Raw genomic sequence first — 17,524 nt, 5'->3', positions numbered from 1 at the left:
TGTAAGAAACTGAAAAACTGTCTTCAGAAGTTGCTGTACCATTTTGTGTTTCTACCAATGAATGAGAGTTCCAATTGCTCCACATCCTCAGCAGCATTTGATGTTATCAGTATTTTGGTACTTTTTTTTTTTTCATTTAGCAGTACTGGGGATTGAACCCAAGGCCTGATGCATGCTAGGCAAGCACTGTACTACTAAGCTGTATTCCAAGCCCAGTGTTTTGGATTTTAACCATACTAATAGGTGTACACAGGTATCTATTTTAGTTGTAGTTGGACACAATACCTTTATTTTATTTATTTTTATGTGGTTCTGAGGATCAAACCCAGGGCTTTGCATGTGCTAGGCAAACACTCTACTGCTGAGCCACAATCCTAGCCCCATAAGTATCTAATTTTTAAACTATTTGAAATGATACACATTAACATCTTTAAGGATACCACGTTTCTGAAATCACAAGACGGTCCAAATTCTAGAGTGCTATTTCCTAAATTATTAGAATTAAATAGTCATAGTTTAAGATGTAAAACCACATCTGTGAATTTACATAAACCAGTTTTCACTTTAATTTTGCCTCAAAAAAATTAGAATGTGTAAGAACTGTGTGTTAAGGTAACAAAGAAAATAATATTCTACTCGCCCTTGGGAAGCTCTAGGGAAAATATTTTTGCAAAACAAAACTTTAAGGGGCCTAAATGAAATTTATCATTAAGTTAAAAAAAAAAATAATTGTAGATAGACACAATAACTTTATTTATTTATTTAATGCTGAGGATTGAACCCAGTGTCTCACACGTGCTAGGCAAGTGCTCTACCACTGAGCCACAATCCCAACTCCTTAATTTTTATTTTAGTTTGTAATTCCCTAATGACATGTGCTCAATAAGGAATCTTCTATGTGTTTATTTGTATATAGTCTGTATATGTTCTTTGTTGAGCGGTCTGTTCAAAGTTTTTGCCCATGCTTTAATTGTTTATTTTGTGTACTGGGAATTGAATCTGGGGTGTTCTACCACTGAACCACATTCCCAGCCCGGTTTTGTATTTTATTTAGAGACAGGGTCTCCCTGAGTTGCTTAGTGCCTTACCTTTGCTGAGGCTGACTTTGAATTTGCAATCCTCCTGCCTCAGTCTCCTGAGCCCCTGGGATTACAGGCTTGTGCCACTGCGCGCAGCCAATATAACCTTTGCTATATTTTATTTTGAGACAGGGTTTCACTACACAAGTTCACTGTGTATTTTGGATACCAATCCTTTATCAAATATGTGTTTTGTAAATATTGTCTTCCATTTCCATTTTTGTAAATATTGTCTTTTCATTCTCTTGTCTTACTAATTTGTTGGCATAGTTGTCCATCATATTTTTAAATTTCTTAAATCACTGATGTATTTTATGTCTTCCTTTATATTGTTGTTTATTTGATGCTACTTCTCTTTACTTCTCTTTTATCCAGACCAGTCTCACAGAATTTTGTTTTCTTTTTAGTCTTTTTAAAGATCTAACTTTAGTTTTATTGTCCATTTCTAGTGCATCTTTTTCTATTTCATTAATTTATTTTTCAGGCTGTTGTCTTCTATTTGGACTTATTGTTTTGATTTTTTCTAATGTATTAAGCAGGTCACTTATCTAATTAATGTTTAATTATATAATTAATCTAATTGTTAATATTTCTAATTTTCTAGTGTAAAGACATATAATGTTAATTTGCTTGTATCCTATACATTTTGATAGATGACATTTTTTATGTGGTTCTTGGGATCAAATCCAGGACCTCACACCTACTAAGCAAGTGCTTTACTACTGAGCTACACATTGAATCTTAAATAATATATTTATTACCATAAAATCTAGTATCTTAAGTTCCATTGAGATTTCTTCTTTGACCTTTTGGTTATGTAGAGGTTTTTAAAATTTCTAAATATGTGGAGTTTTTAAAAATGATCATTATATTGTTGATTTCTAACTTAATTATAATATGGTCAGAGAATGCAGTTTGTATGGATAGCATTTTTTTTTCTTTTTGCAATCTGTAGATAGTTCCTCAATGGATTAAATCAAAATTGATTTTCTAAAGCCTTCCTTGTGTATTGGAAAAGTATTTTTTTTGTGTGTGTGTTTGTGTGATAGTTTTATACACATCCTTCAAAAATGTTAACTAATTGTATTGGAAACATTTCCACAATGACTGGTGATTCTCGAGATATTTTTTTTCTATTTAAGAGTGAGGCAAGTTGGGTGTGATGCATGCCTGTAATCTCAGAGGCTTGGGAGGCTGAGGCAGGAGGATCTCTAGTGCAAAGCCAGTCCCAGCAATTGAGAGAGGCCCTAAGCAATTCAGCGAGACGTTATCTCCAAATGTAATATAAAAAGGGTATGGGGATGTGACTCAGTGGTTAAGTGCCCCTGAGTTCAATCTTGGGTTAAAAAAAAAAAGAGTGAGGCTCTTAAAAGGCTTATTAAAAATGTTGTTTTCACACCTGGAACTTGTTGACTGGGCCTTCAACATAAAAGTGATAGGTTATAAACCCAGTCAGCTCATTATCGGATCCACCCAAATGTCAATATTCTGACATTCTAATCTAATCTATTTCTGTTTTTTCTTTTTGCAGTACTGGGGATTGAACCCAGGGGTGTTCTACCACTGAGCTACATCCCTGGTCCTTTTTATTTTGTACTTTGAGATAAGATTTCTCTAAGTTGCTGAGGCTGGCCTTGAACTTGTGATCCTTCTGTCTTGGCCTCCCCAAAAGCTGAGATTATGGGCAGGTGACACCGTGCCCCTTTATTCTCATTTAAAAACCATTTGATTAAAGTATATATACATTGAAAAAAGTTCCCATAAATGTGCAACCTGAATACACATGTCAGTCAGCATTCAGATTAAGAAACAGCACATTAACAGTACTTCAGGAGCATCCTCATGTGCCCTTACATAGTTTTCACTTTAGGATATTACAAAGTGTGGGTACTGAGGATTTTTTTTTTTTTTGTACATGACCTCTTGAACTTATGGGTATAAAATTAGCAGTAAAATTCTTGGGACAAAAGCTATTCACATGTTCAGCTTTAGTTGACCTTTATTGCCAAACAGTTTAAGTTATTGTATCAATTTGTATTCTCTTCAAGAGAATAAGTTTTTTGATTGCTCCACAATCTTACCAATACTTGGGATTTTCTTTTTCTTTTTAGCCCCGGAGGTAAAGAGTGATATTACATTATGGTTTTCATTTGTATTTCCTATTTATAGAGTGCTTTTATATTTTTAGGTGTTTCAAGAAGAAACAGACAAAATGGAGTGAGTTAATCTTCTATATTTGCTAGAAATTTATTCCTTATGGCTATTTATCTAATGGGACTTGGAACCTTTTTCTCTGTATTGGAAGAAATATAATATAGACAATGAGGGTAACACAGTTCACAATTATATGTGAGGCAGCTAATATATACTATACTGAGGATTGATTCCTAGCTCCAATGCTTACTTGCTGAGATACCTTGAGAAAGTTACTGAACTTTCCTCCATTTTATGTAAAATGGCACTAATAATAGTGCCACCTCATGGAGATGAGGATTCAATGACATAAAATAAATAAAATGCTTTGTGAAATTCCTAGCATACTGAGCAAGTACAAGTCAACAAATGGCAGCTATTATTATATTTTGTATTGGTTATTTATACACATCTCATTTTTCCTTCTGCTTTACACAGTTCATGACAAAAGAACAGCTTATAGCACATATTAGTTGGCTCACATATAATAACTGCTACCAAAGACTGAATGAACGGGGCTGGACTTGTGGTTCAGTGATAGAGTGCTCGCCTAGCACTTGTGAGGCACTGGGTTCGATCCTCAGCACCACATAAAAATGAAATAAAGATATTGTGTCCACCACCTACAACTAAAAAATAAATATTAAAAAAATACCGAATGAATGATTTAATATATAAATAGGTATTATGGTTATTGTTATAAAAGATGGTAGAAATTATTAATGGCCGTCAGATAATATGCACTGTTAATGAGGAATACATTATTTAAATACAGTGTCTCTTGGGCTGCGGCTCAGTGGCAGAGCGCCTGCCTCGCACATGGGAGGCACTGGGTTCGATCCTCAGCACCACTTAAAAATAAATAAACAAAATAAAGATATTGCATTCATCTATAACTAAAAAATATTTTAAAAATAAATACACTGTCTCTCCTATTCATTTCATCATTTAAAAAGTCAAAAAAATTAATGTACACTTTCATCATTTAAAAAGTCAAAAAATTTAATGTAGTAGAAAAACACTACCCAGGATAATAAAGAATGAAAATTAGATGTTTTACATTGCATCCTGTGAGAGTTCTCGACTTCTCTCTCCAAAACCAAAATGAAAAGAACTAAAATACCTTCCCAGAAACAAAAACACCATTTTCCTGAAAAGACATTCCTCCTTTCCAACTTTTAACAGTCCTTTTTTGTTCAACAGTATAGAAGCTGAAGATACAACAGCTTCCCCGCAGCTTCCGTACAAGATGGCGTCGCCCAGTCCCCCACTCCGACTGGGGTTACGTCTTCCCGGTCCGCAGTTGGACCGGAAGTGGTTACGGTCCTAGTGGATCCGGGTGGGTGAGCGCAGGCGGTCGCGAAGGTTCCAGCTTTTCAGGGAGAGATGAGGTGCCTCAGGTGTTCAGGCCCAGTCTGAGGCCGCAGGTGAGTGAAGCTGAGGGACTAGCGAAGCCTTCACTGTTCCTGTGTATCAGGCGGAGGGGTTTTTTAGCGTCGACAGGAAGGGTGGTGTGGTGATGTTAGGGACATCACTGTGTGCGTGGGTGAGTGATTTGCGGGGAGCACGCTGTCCCCAAGCGAGTTGGTCCTGCCCCTCTCTCCGCCTTCGGGCGCGGCCTCCAGGTCTCCCCAACCCCAGGGCGGGGGCGGATCAGCATCCAGGTTCCCCGGGAGACTTCAGGTCCCGGCCCTGGGCCCTCTCACGCCCTCCCCGTCGGCTCCTTCGATCCCTTCTTCCCTTTTGGGGAGGATCTTCCAAGCCCTTGGGGCTCCCTGATCCAATCAGCTGAAAAGAGGCCGTGCGGCCGCCTCGCCAACTCCTCGGCCGTGTTCCTCGCCTCCGCAGCTACAGCCTCTCCTGGAGTCGTGGGGACCAACCCCGCACCCATCACCTGCGAGACAGAGCCGAACGAGAACCTTCATAGATATTTATTATAAAACTGACACTCGCACGTTTAAGTACAAACAAACCCAAGCCCTTAAACAGGCTTCTTAATAAACCCACTTTGTGCCAGGAGTTGCAACGGGAAGTCTTTGTTTGTTTATTCTTTTTTTTTTTTCTGTATGGTCCTTTTTGTGGTGCTGGGGATTGAACCCAGGGCCTCACAAATGCTAGGCAAGCGCCCTGCCGCTGAGCTACGTCCCCAGCTCCGAAAGGTTGTGTTCATTATCTGGATTAGAAAGTGGGGAAAAAAGCGGTTTAATAGCGGGGAGGAACGATTAAATTTGGTCTCGTCTAAATTGTTATAAAAAAGATATAAAAATGTATCTTTTAAGGCATTCATTGTACTATAAGCATTCAATCTTGTGCAAAAAATCATGGAAAATTGTTGTCTATAGGTTTTTCTGTCTTTCTGTCCGTACTGGGGATTGAACCCAGGGCACTTCACCACTGAGCTACATCCCCAACCTTTTTAAATTTTTTTTTTTTAAGACAGGGTCTCGACCAGTTGTTCATGCTGACTTTGAACTTGCGATCTTCAGGTCTCAGCCTCCCCAGTAGCTGTTTTTTGTTTTTGTTTTTCCCCTGTAGCTGTAGATGGACAGAATGCCTTTATTTTTATGTGGTGCTGCTAGGCAAGGGCTCTGCTACAGCCCCAGCCCCGGAAAAAAATTTAAGCAAGACAGGTCCTCTCTATATATTTTTTCTGTTTCTTTTCTTAGTTGTCGATGGACACAGTGCCTTTATTTTATTTATTTATTTTAATGTGGTGCTGAGGATTGAACCCAGTGCCTCACAAGTGCTAGGCAAGCACTCTGCCACTGAGCTACAACCCCAACCCTATTTTTTCTATTTCTTATCTTTTTTTCTTTACTAGCCCTTTACCCAGAAGTAAGAACTGTTATCACTTTGGGTTGTATTTTTTAAATTTCTTTTTCTTTATGTTTATTGACTAGTGTGTGTACAGGTAAGATATATATATTTGTAAGATTTCGTGTTAAATCTTTTACAAATGTGTATTTTTTTCACAAATATAGCATATTGTCTGTATTCTGCAACTTGATGTTTTGTGCTTAAAAATGGATCTTGAGGGCTGGGGTTATGGCTCAGTGGTAGAGAGCTTGCCTAGTTATGTGTGAGGCACTGGGTTTAATTCTCAGCACCGCATATAAATAATAATTTTTTTTTTAAAAAAGGTCCTTTGATAACTAAAAAATTTTTTTTTTAAAAAATGGGTCTTAAAATATAAAAATGTGGGGCTGGGGATGTGGCTCAAGCGGTAGCGCGCTCGCCTGGCATGCGTGCGGCCTGGGTTCGATCCTCAGCACCACATACAAAGAAAGATGTCGTGTCCGCCGAAAACTAAAAAAAAATAAATATTAAAAAAAAATTCTCTCTCTCTCCCTCTCTCTTAAAAAAATATTTCTTGTCACTATAGAGATCAATCTATTCATTATTATTTTTTTAATTTTCTTTAGTTGTTGATAGACCTTTATTTTTACTTATTTATTTATATGCGGTTCTGAGAATTGAACCTAGTACCTCACACATTCCAGGCAAGTGTGCTACTGCTGAGCCCCAGCTCCAGCCCCTCAACCTATTCATTCTTTTTGCTAAGTTCCATAGTACTTTAACATTGCAGATTGTGTAAAATTCCGTAGGTTGTTTCCAGTTTTTCACTGTTGGACCCGTGTTGTGCAAAGAACATCAGTTCACATGTCTCTGTGTGCCCAGGTGAGCATTTCTCAAGGATAGTTTTACTTAGATGGAATTGCTGGATAGGAGGGTGTGGATGTTTAGTAATGCCAAACTACCTACCATAGTGTATAGTAATACCAATTTCACACAGGCTCTTTTAAATATTTGATGTCTTTTTTTTTTTTTTTTGCCGTCTGATGGATGCAAAATGATCTCTTATTGCTATTGTAGTTTGTATTCCCCTAATTCCTGTTGAGATTCAGAATCTTTTCACAGTCAGCCATTTGTAATTCCTCTCTTGAGAATTTTTTTCTGGTGGATTGACTTTTTCTTGTTGTACTGGATTTTAATCTTTTGTCATTTATGTGTGTTTTAAATATTTATTCCCAACTTAATACTTTTAAAAGTTGTTCCTTGTCGCTTAACTTTAAGGCATCCTGTTGAAACAAAGCTTTGCATTTAATGTTTACATGAACCAGTCTTTTCTGTGTGTGTTTGTGCTTTGTGGCTATCATTTCTTTCTTTTTTTTTTTTATTTAAGGATGTATATTTTTATATTTTATTTTAGGTGTAGATGTAGCCATATCCCCAGCCCTTTTTTTGTATTTTATTTAGATGTAGATGCACAACACAATGCCTTTATTTATTTATTTTTAATGTGGTGCTGAGGATTGAACCCAGGTCCTGCCTGTGCTAGGCGAGTGCTCTACCACTGAACCACAATCCCAGCCCCCCCCCCAATCATTTCTTACCCCATTGGTTCTCAGAACGGGAGAGGGTTTGTTGCCTTATGGACCCATTAGTGATGTCTGGAGACATTTTTTGGTTGTTCAGCTGAAGGGTTGCTGTTATTATCACCTGATGAGTGGAAGTCAGGGATGCTGCTCTACATCCCACAATGCACAGGACAGTGCTCCCCCAATGCAGAAATTTTTCAACTTAAAATGTCGGTTTTGCTGAGGTTAAAATATCCTACTCTATTGTAAGATAGAGCAGCGTTTTCTCCTATAACTATTTTTTCTCCAATAAATTGTTTTTATACAATTTATTGGAGAAAAAATAGTTATAGGATATTTTTGAGGTTTTCTTTAATTTCTCTAGAATTGGTGTGTGTGTATGCATGTGTATAATTATTATTTTCTAAATAGTGTCACTTTGTATATCATCCACTCTTAAGCTGTTAATCTGAAATGCCATATTTATTGTATACTGTTATCTCACACAAACAAGATCTATTTTTTGACTCTGTTCTGTGGACTAATTTTCTGTATTGCTGGACCCCAAAACCATCACATCCTATAGTGAACCGTATGTTATATTTTCGATCTAGTAAATACTCCCAAGTGATTATTTTCCTGGAAATCACATAATTTGTCAGCTTCCATGCTCTCTCTGGGGTTTAAACCCAGAGGCACTTTACCACTAAATACATCTCCAGTCCTTTTTTTAAAAAGTTTTTTGAGGGCTGGGGATGTGGCTCAAGCGGTAACGCGCTTGCCTGGCATGTGCGGGGCGCTGGGTTCGATCTTCAGCACCACATAAAAATAAAATAAAGATGTTGTGTCCACTGGAAACTAAAATAAATAAATAAATAATTTTTTTTTGAGACAAGAGTCTTGCTAAGTTGCTGAAGGTTTCATTAAGTACTGGGACTGACCTTGAGCTTGTGATTCTCCTGCCTCAACTGAGTTACTGGCATACTCCAATATTTTAAAAAACAGGTTTTCAGCTATTGGTTTTCTTTACAGATTAATTTTAGAATCAACTTGTCAAAATATTTTTCTGTGGTTTTATTCAGAGGCAATTCATATGTCATATAATTCATTATCAAACTGTATAATTCATTGAATTTTAGTATATTCACAGAGTTGTGACACCATCAGTACAATCTAAATGTAGAACATTTTTATTACCCCCAAAGAAGCCCATACCCATTTGCAGTCACTCCCCATTCCCAGCTCCCCCGATGCCCTAGCTCTAGCCAACCTCTCATTGTTCTGTCTGTATAGATCTGGATATTTGTATAAAGGGAATAAGACAAGGTGTGTAAAAAAAAAGATGATGTGGTCTTTTGTGACTAGCTTCTTCCATTTAATGTTTTCAAGGTCCAGTCTGTCTTATTGCTGAATAAAATTCCATCCGATGGTGTATTTGTCTCCTAGGGCTATAGTAACAAAGCAACACAAACTGGGTGACTGACAGTGTAAATGTATTCTTTCCCGTTTCGGGAAGCTAGAAAGTTATTATGAAGGTGTCCGTGGGACCGCGCCACTCCCAGGCTCTGGGGGAGCATCCTTCCTTGCCTCTTCCTAGCTCCTGTGGTTGTTGGCAGTCCTTGGTCTTCCTTGGTTTGTGGTTGCGTAACTCCAGTCTCTGCCTCTGTCATCACAAGTCTTCTTTCCTGCATGTCTGTCTTCACATTTGACCCCGGGGTCTCTTCTCTTCCTATAGGACAGCAGTCATGTTGGATTAAGAATCCACCCTACTCTAGTATGACCTCATCCTAATTTAATTACATCTAGAAAGACCCTGATTCCAAATAAGGTCACATTCACAGGAGTCTTTTTGGATGACACAGTCAAGCCATAACATGTAGATGCGCTGCATTTTATGTATCCTTTCATCAGCTAATGAACATTTGTGTTTCCACTTTTGGGCTATTGTAAATAATATTGCTATGAACTTTATAGTATGGCATGTTTTAATTTCCCTTGGATATATATCTGGGAGTGAAATTGCTGGGTCATATGGTAACTTTTCCCCTCATAATTTTTATTGGTGCATTATAATTATACATAATAATGGGATTTGTTGTTACATATTCATATGTGCATACAGTATAACAATATCATTTGGTTAATATCCCCAGTATTTCCCCTTTTCTTTTCCTCACTCTACAGGTTTTCCTTCTTATTTTCATGAGATTCCCTACTTCCTTTTTTCCCCATCTTTCCACTCTATCTTCCACATATGAGAGAAAACACAAGACCCCAGACTTTCTGAGTTTGGCTTATTTTTCTTATTTGATGCTCTCAAGTTCTGTCTGTTTCCTGCAAATGACATAATTTCATTCTTTTTTGTTGGGGGAGGAGCACTCAACCACTGAGCCATATCCCCAGCCTTTTTTTTTGTATTTTATTTAGAGACAGGGTCTCACTGAGTTGCTTAGCACCTTGCTAAGTTTCTGAAGCTGGCTTTGAACTCTCAGTTCTCTTGCCTCAGCCCCCCAGCCTCCTGGGATTACAGGTGTGGGCCACTGTAACCAGCTCATTTCTCTTTATGGCCGAATAAAACTCCATTGGGTAGTTGGGTATGGTGGTCAGTCAAGAGGCTGAGGCAAGAGGATTGCAAGTTCGAGGCCAAACTTGGCAACTTAGCAAGACCCTTGGCAACTTAGCAAGATCCTGTCTCAAAATCAAGAGGACTGGGGATGTAGCTTAGTAGTAAAACATCCCTGGGTTCAATCCTCAATACCAAAACAAACAAACAAAGCTCCCTTGAATATATATATCCCATGGACACGTAGACTGGTTCCAAAATTTGACTATTGTCAAACATGGGTATGCATATATTTCTATAGTATACAGTCTTTAATTTTTTTTGCGGGGGGGGGGGGGGGTACCAGGGATGAGCTCGGGAACACTTAACCACTGAGCCACCAGGCCCCAGCCCTATTTTGTATTTTATTTAGGGGCAGGGTCTCACTGAGTTGCTTAGCACCTCACTTTTGGTGGGGCTGGCTTTTTTTTTTTAAATATTTATTCTTAAGTTTTAGGTGGACACGATATCTTTATTTTACATTTATGTGGTGCTGAGGATCTAACCCAGTGCCTTGTGCATGCTAGGTGAGCACTCTACCACTGAGCCACACCCCAGTCCTTTAGGCTGCCTTTGAACTCATGATCCTCCTACTTCAGCCTCCCAAGCCACTGGAATTATAGGCGTACACCACTGTGCCCAGCTACTATCTTTAATTCTTTAGGATAAAAAATGAAGAGTGGAATGAGTCGTGTGGTGGTTCTGTTCCTAGTCTTTTGAGGAACTTTTATACTGATTTCCATAATGGTTGTAGCAGTTCACGATCGCACCAATAGTATAAGTGTTTCTTTTCTCCACATACTCTAAAGCATTTATTATTATTTGTATTTCTGATGGCTGCAATTCTAACTGGAGCGGGATGAAACCTCCCTTCCCCTACCTCCCCTTTGCCCTATCTAGAGTTCAATTTAGTCCTCACATGCTCTGCACCCGCCCCCCCCCCCCCCCACAACCACATTGTGAATCAGCATCCTTAAATCAGAGAAAACATTTGGCATTTGGTTTTTGGGGACTGGCTGACTTCACTTAGCATTGTCTTCTCCAACTCCATCCATTTACATGCAAATGCCATGATTTTATTCTCTTTTAATGCTGAATAATATTCCATTGCACATATTTACCACATTTTTTTTTTATCCATTCATCTACTGAAGGGCATCCACAGTTTAGCTCTTGTGAATTGTGCTGCTATAAACATTGATGTGGTTGTGTCCCTGTAGTATGCTGATTTTAAGTCCTTGAGGAGAGGGATAGCTGGGTCAAATGGTAGTTCCATTCCCAGTTTTCCAAGGATTCTCCATACTGCTTTCCATATTGGCTGCACCAATTTGCAGTCCCATCAGCAATATATGAGTATGCCTTTTTCCCCACATCCTCGCCAACACTTATTGTTTGTATTCTTAATAGCTGCCATTCTGACTGAAGTGAGATAAAATCTTAAAGAGTAATTTTTGATTTGCTTTTCTATAATTGCTAGAGATGTTGAACATTTTTTTCATACATTTGTTGATTGATTGTATATCTTCTGAGAAGTGTCTGTTCAGTTCCTTGGCCCATTTATTGTTGGTTTTTTTTTTTTTTGGTGTTAAGTTTTTTGAGTTCTTTATATATCCTAGAGATTAGTGTTCTATCTGATGTGTGTGTGGTAAAAATTTGTTCCCAAATTGTAGGCTCTCAGTTCACCTCACTGATTGTATCTTTTGCTGAGAAGAAGCTTTTTAGTTTGAATCCATCCTATTTATTGATTCTTGATTTTAATTCTTGCGCTATAGGAGTCTTATTAAGGAAGTTGGGGCCTAATCTGACATGACTGAGATTTGGGCCTACTTTTTCTTCTAATAGGCGCAGCATCTCTGGTTTAATTCCTAGGTCCTTTATCCACTTTGAGTTTTGTGCATGGTGGAGAGAGGGGTTTAATTTCATTTTGTTGCATATGGATTTCCAGTTTTCCCAGCACCATTTGTTGAAGAGGCTATCTTTTCTCCAAAGTACATTTTTGGTGCCTTTCTCTAATATAAGATAACTGTAATTATGTCTCTGTGTCCTCTATTCTGTATCGTTGGTTTGTTTTGGTGCCAATACCATGCTGTTTTTGTTATATTGCTCTGTAGTATAGTTTAAGGTGTGGTATAGTGATGCCACCTGCTTCACTCTTCTTGCTAAGGATTGCTTTAGGTATTCTGGGTCTCTTATTTTTCCAGATGAATTTTATGACTGCTTTTTCTATTTCTATGAGGAATGTCATTGGGATTTTGATTGGAATTGCCTTAAATCTGTATAGGGCTTTTGGTAGTATCTCAATGTAGTTTTGATTTGCATTTTCCTAATTGCTAAAGATGTTGAACATTTTTTCATATATTTGTTGGCCATTTGTATTTCTTCTTTTGAGAAGTGTCTGTTTAGTTCATTTCCCCATTTATTGAGTGGGTAATTTTTTTTTTTTTTGGTGGTAAATTTTGTGAGTTCTCTATATATTCTGGATATTAATCGTCTGTCAGAAGAGTAGCTAGCAAATTTTTTTTTCCCATTCTGTAGATTCTCTCCTTATATTCTTAATTGTTTCCTTTGCTGTGAAGAAGTTTTATAAATTTGATAGTATCTACTTATTAGTTCTTTTTTTAAAAAAATATTTATTTACTTTTAGGTGGTCACAATATCTTCATTTTATTTTTATATGGTGCTGAGGATTGAACCCAGTGCCTCATGCATGCTAGGTGAGTGCTGTACCTCTGAGCCACAACCACAGCCCATCTACTTATTAGTTCTTGATATTATTTCCTAAGCTTTAGGGTCTTATTGAGGAAATTGTTGCCTGTACCTCTATCCTGGAGTGTTGATCCTACATTTTCTTCCAGGGGTTAGTTTCTGGCCTAATTCCTAGGTCTTTGATCCATTTTTGAGTTGACTTTGTGCAGGCTGAGATATAAGGATCCAGTCTCGTTCTCCTACATATGGATAACCATTTTCCCAGCACCATCTACAAAGACTGTCTTTTCTCTAGCACATATTTCTGTCACCTTTGTCAAGGACCAGATGACTGTATCTGTGTGGATGTGTCTGTTTTTAATGCCAGTTCCATGCAGTTTTTGGTACTATGGCTCTGTAGTATAATTTGAAGTTGGATATTATGATGCCTCCGCATTGCTTTTTTGCTTAGAATTGATTTGACTATTCCATGTCTTTTATGTTTTCAAATGAATTTTAGGACTGTTTTTTCCTAGTTCTGTGAAGAATGTCATTGGTATTTCTATTGGGATTATACTGAATCTGTATATTGCTTTTGGTAATATGGCCACTTTAGCAGTGTTAATTCTGACTCCCCACAAACATGAGAGGTGTTTCTGACTTCTTCTGTCCTCTTCAATTTCTTTCTTCAGTGTTCTATAATTTTTATTGTAGTCTTTCAACTCCTTGGTTAGATTTATCCTAGGTTTTTTCTCCTCCTCCTCCTCCTCCTCCTCCTCCTCCTCCTCCTCCTCCTCCTCCTTTGAGGCTATTGTTAATGGAATTGTTTTCATGATTTCTTTTTTAGTGAATTCATTGTTGGTGTGTAGGAAAACTATTGGTTTTTGTGTGTTGATTTTGTATCCTGTCATATGGTAAGTTTTTCTTAACTGAGGGACTGGTGATCTTTTTCCAGATTAGCTGTACCATTTGACGTTTTCACTGACAATGTTTGGGAGTTCGGATTTTTGTATTTTTCTAATAGCTAATGACATGGGACTTTGTTCCATGTATTTATTGGCCATTTCTCTGTCTCCTTTCAAATGTTTATTTGTATCTTTAATCTGATTTTAAATTTGGCTATTTGCCTTTTTATTATTGAGTTGTAAGAGTTCTTTTTTTAATATTCTAGATATATGCCTTTATCAGATAAATGATTTGCAATTTTTTCTTCCATTGCTTGGGTTGTCTTTATGGTCAATTCAGTTTTTTAAAAAAAAATTTTTTAATTGTAGATGGACACAATATCATTATTTTATTTATTTATATTTATGTGGTGCTAAGGATCGAACCCAAGGCCTCACATGAGGAAGGCGCTCTACCACTGAGCTACAACCCCAGCCCTCAATTTTTAAAAAAAAGGTTTCAAAAATTAAGTTTGCACCTAGCTTATATATTATTTTGAGTATATCTATATAACAATATGGTTTGGATGTTTCATGTTTTCCAAAGATCTACGTGTTAAAAGCTTAGTTCTAGGGTGGTGCTTTTGGAAAATGGTTGACCCTTTTGGAAACAGGGCCTAATGGGAGTCCTTAGGCCATTGGGCCAATGTCTTTAGGCCATTGTAGTATATGCCTGAGTATATGTACATGTAAAGTGCCTGTACATGTTGAGTTCAATCCAGCATTGTATATATGTGTATGTGGTTATTGCTTTATATTTATGTTTGCTGTTATGAATGAAATTTTTTCTTTCACGTTTTTATACTGGGTTCAGTAAACTTTTGCTTTCATATCCATCAAAATTTCTAAATTATTTTTGAAGTTTTAAAAGTTGGTTGATGACTTATTATTTTTCCAGATAATTCTAATGCTGATGTAACCATTTTGTTTAGGAGCTGTTGTTCTTATTCATTCTGATTTCTTCTGCCCTGATTCATATGGTCTTCTTCTCTTGGCTCTAGGATTGTCTTTTCACTGATCTCCATGCTCTGGTTTTGCCTCTCTTCAATCTAGCACCCACACTGCCACCATGTGTTCTTTGACATATTAGCTTGATCCAGCCACTGTCTTCGTAAATCTTTTATTTTTATTGGGTTTCCATTACCTAAAAAGCTTCATCCTGTAGGGTTATGTAAGATCCCTTATACTGGCCATGGTGGTGCATGCCTGAAATCCCAGTGTCTTGGGGAGACTGAGACTGAGGATCACAACTTCAAGGCCGGCCTTGGCAACTAAGTGAGACCCTGTCTTAAAATAAAAAATAAGGGCTGGGAGTGTAGCTCACTGGTAAGGAACTCCTGAGATTCAATTCCCAATGCTTGGGAGAAAAAAAATCAACATAGAAATTATCAATAAGATATTTTTACATTTTTTGTAGTATTTAAAATTTAATGAGTATTTTATGCTTAGTCTACAAATTAAATTTTCTACACCTTTACCTATAACCGTGATGCTTCTGGCTTTGATTTTTCTTTCTTTCTTTCTTTTTTTTTAAATTTTTATTATTGGTTGTTCAAAACATTACAAAGCTCTTAACATATCATATTTCATACAATGGCTTTGATTTTTCTTGCACAATATTGTTCCCTGCCTGGAGGGACATCTCTTATTTGTGCACCTGGAAGACTCTTGCCCATTTAAAAAAATATATTTTTAGTTGTAGATGGACACAATATCTTTATTTTGTTTTTATATGGTGCTGAGGATTGAACCTAGTGCCTCACAAGTGTGAGGCAAGTGCTCCCCCACTGAGCTACAATCCCAGCCCCTCTTGCTCACTTTTAACACTAATCAGGTATCATCTCTCTAGTAAGTGTCCCTTAAAAACAACTGCCCTTCTTTGTTCTTGCCTGTGCTTTCTATGCTTCAGTTGTTAGTGTTATCTCACCAACTGCAATTTGTTCAGTACATGTATTTCTCTTTTGTGAAATCCTAAATATTTTGAAGACAGACTGTGCCTTTTAACCCTCTTTATCCTCTCTAGTACCAAGTCTGCCTTATTAAGGTGCTGTATACATGTTTACTGAATGAGTCCTTTGGCTAGAAAAGACAAAACAAAAACTAACAAAACCTCTCTATATAGAAATAAACAGCATTAAAACATGTTAGAAGATGGTATTTTCTTTGAAAACAAAGTTTCACATTTGTGTATAAGATCATCTTTTGAGAGGGAAGGCATAGTGAAACTGCAAACTGGTGTCAGCGGATGAAATGTTTGGCTGAAACAACATTTGTAAAGAAGAAACAAAGTATTGAATTTAAGTGCAAAGTAGAAACTAGAAATACATAAAATGTGGATTGATTCTGTATCACTCAATTTTAGTTTACCATAAACTTCATATGGGACCTAACAGTATGTTGCTGTTACTAAAAAATGTGTTATTTCATATCTTATTAATAAAATATAGGGCCCACATAATGGGAAGTAGTAGTATCATTGTTATCTGCCTCATTTAGACCATTTCTCAAGTGTTGAGTACAGACTCGGGTGCCACATTGGAGGAGGTATGTTGACAAACCCGGAGGCCCTTGCCTTCAAGTTTATAAGTTAGGAAGAACTTAAAGCAGCCTTAAGAACTGTCTTCACTATTTGATAGGCTCTTAGGAGGGAGCAAACTCTTGTCATTTCAGAGACCAGCTGAGTATCAAAGAGTAATTTCTATGTAGGTGGCTTTTACAGATGCAATGACTTTTTTTTTTAAACTTTTCTTTTTTTATACCTTTATTTTATTTACTTATATGTGGTGCTGAGGATTGCAGTGACTTTTTAACGAAAACTGCCTCTTCAGATGGTGAACTCTGATTGAAAGTATTCAGCAGAGATAGGTCATGGTCTGTCAAGATAACTATCGAAAGGAATTTTTAACTGGATGGAAACTGTACTTGACTCCTAAGTTTTAGTCAAAGATTCTTTCTTTTCCTTTAATAGGAGTTCTGTGTAATATTAGTAGCTAACATTTATTGAACTCTAATGAACTAGCCAATATGCTTAGTAAATTATAGTGATAATCTTAAGCCTCACAATAATCTTACATAGTAGGTGCTATCTTTCTTATTTCACAAATGAGGAAACTGAGGTATAGAAAAATTCAGTAAATTGCACAAGTTCATATAGTTAGCAAATGGCAGAGGTTGGATTTGAACCCAGGCTATTTGACTCTGGGACCCATGTTGTTATCATCTTTCTGAATAATTTTGACATAGTCACTTAATTAAAATGTGATTTATCCCAGAAATAGAATTACATATTAAGTGGGTATATTTACATTGCCTATCTTTAAAAAACACTTAACAAAAAACTTTGTTTTTCTAAGTATGAATATATACCACTATAAAATTCTAGATACATATAGAATTTGAAAAAAAATTGTTCATAATCCTACTACTCTTATGTAACTATTGTTAAATAGTTTGATGTTTGCTTATATATAAAATATAAATAATATAAAATCATATAAAATAATTAATTTATAAAACAAAAAAAATTTAAAATAAGGACTGTAGATTGCTTCAGTCATAGGAGCTGGGGAGCACTGAAAGGTGTGGAACTCCCAGCAAGGTTCCAGTTTTCTCACTCCTGGCCCAGTATGGAATCATAATGCCTATTCAGAGCAATAAGGCTCA

At 36.9% G+C, this 17,524-nt stretch overlaps 1 protein-coding gene across 5 annotated transcripts in view; it reads left to right on the top strand.

Annotated features, from left to right (window-relative positions):
- Positions 1 to 4,610: 4,610 nt before the first annotated feature.
- Exd2 (exonuclease 3'-5' domain containing 2) overlaps positions 4,611 to 17,524 on the top strand; it is a 53,325-nt gene continuing 40,411 nt past the window's right edge. Inside the window, exons 1-3 of one of the 5 annotated variants that reach the window (XM_027929803.3) lie at positions 4,645 to 4,699; positions 6,878 to 6,950; positions 14,863 to 14,972. The gene's annotated coding sequence lies outside the window, so the exon portion shown is untranslated. Of the gene's footprint in view, positions 4,700 to 6,877; positions 6,951 to 14,862; positions 14,973 to 17,524 lie in introns of all 5 variants that reach the window. The other 4 variants (XM_071607930.1, XM_027929802.3, XM_027929804.3 and 1 more) reach the window with 4 other exon arrangements.

This window comes from Marmota flaviventris, chromosome 2 (assembly GCF_047511675.1).
Source record: "Marmota flaviventris isolate mMarFla1 chromosome 2, mMarFla1.hap1, whole genome shotgun sequence".
In the NCBI taxonomy this organism is placed as follows: Eukaryota; Metazoa; Chordata; class Mammalia; order Rodentia; family Sciuridae; genus Marmota; species Marmota flaviventris.
The sequence above is the reverse complement of the archived record's forward strand: the minus strand, read 5'-3'. Positions and strand labels throughout refer to the sequence as shown.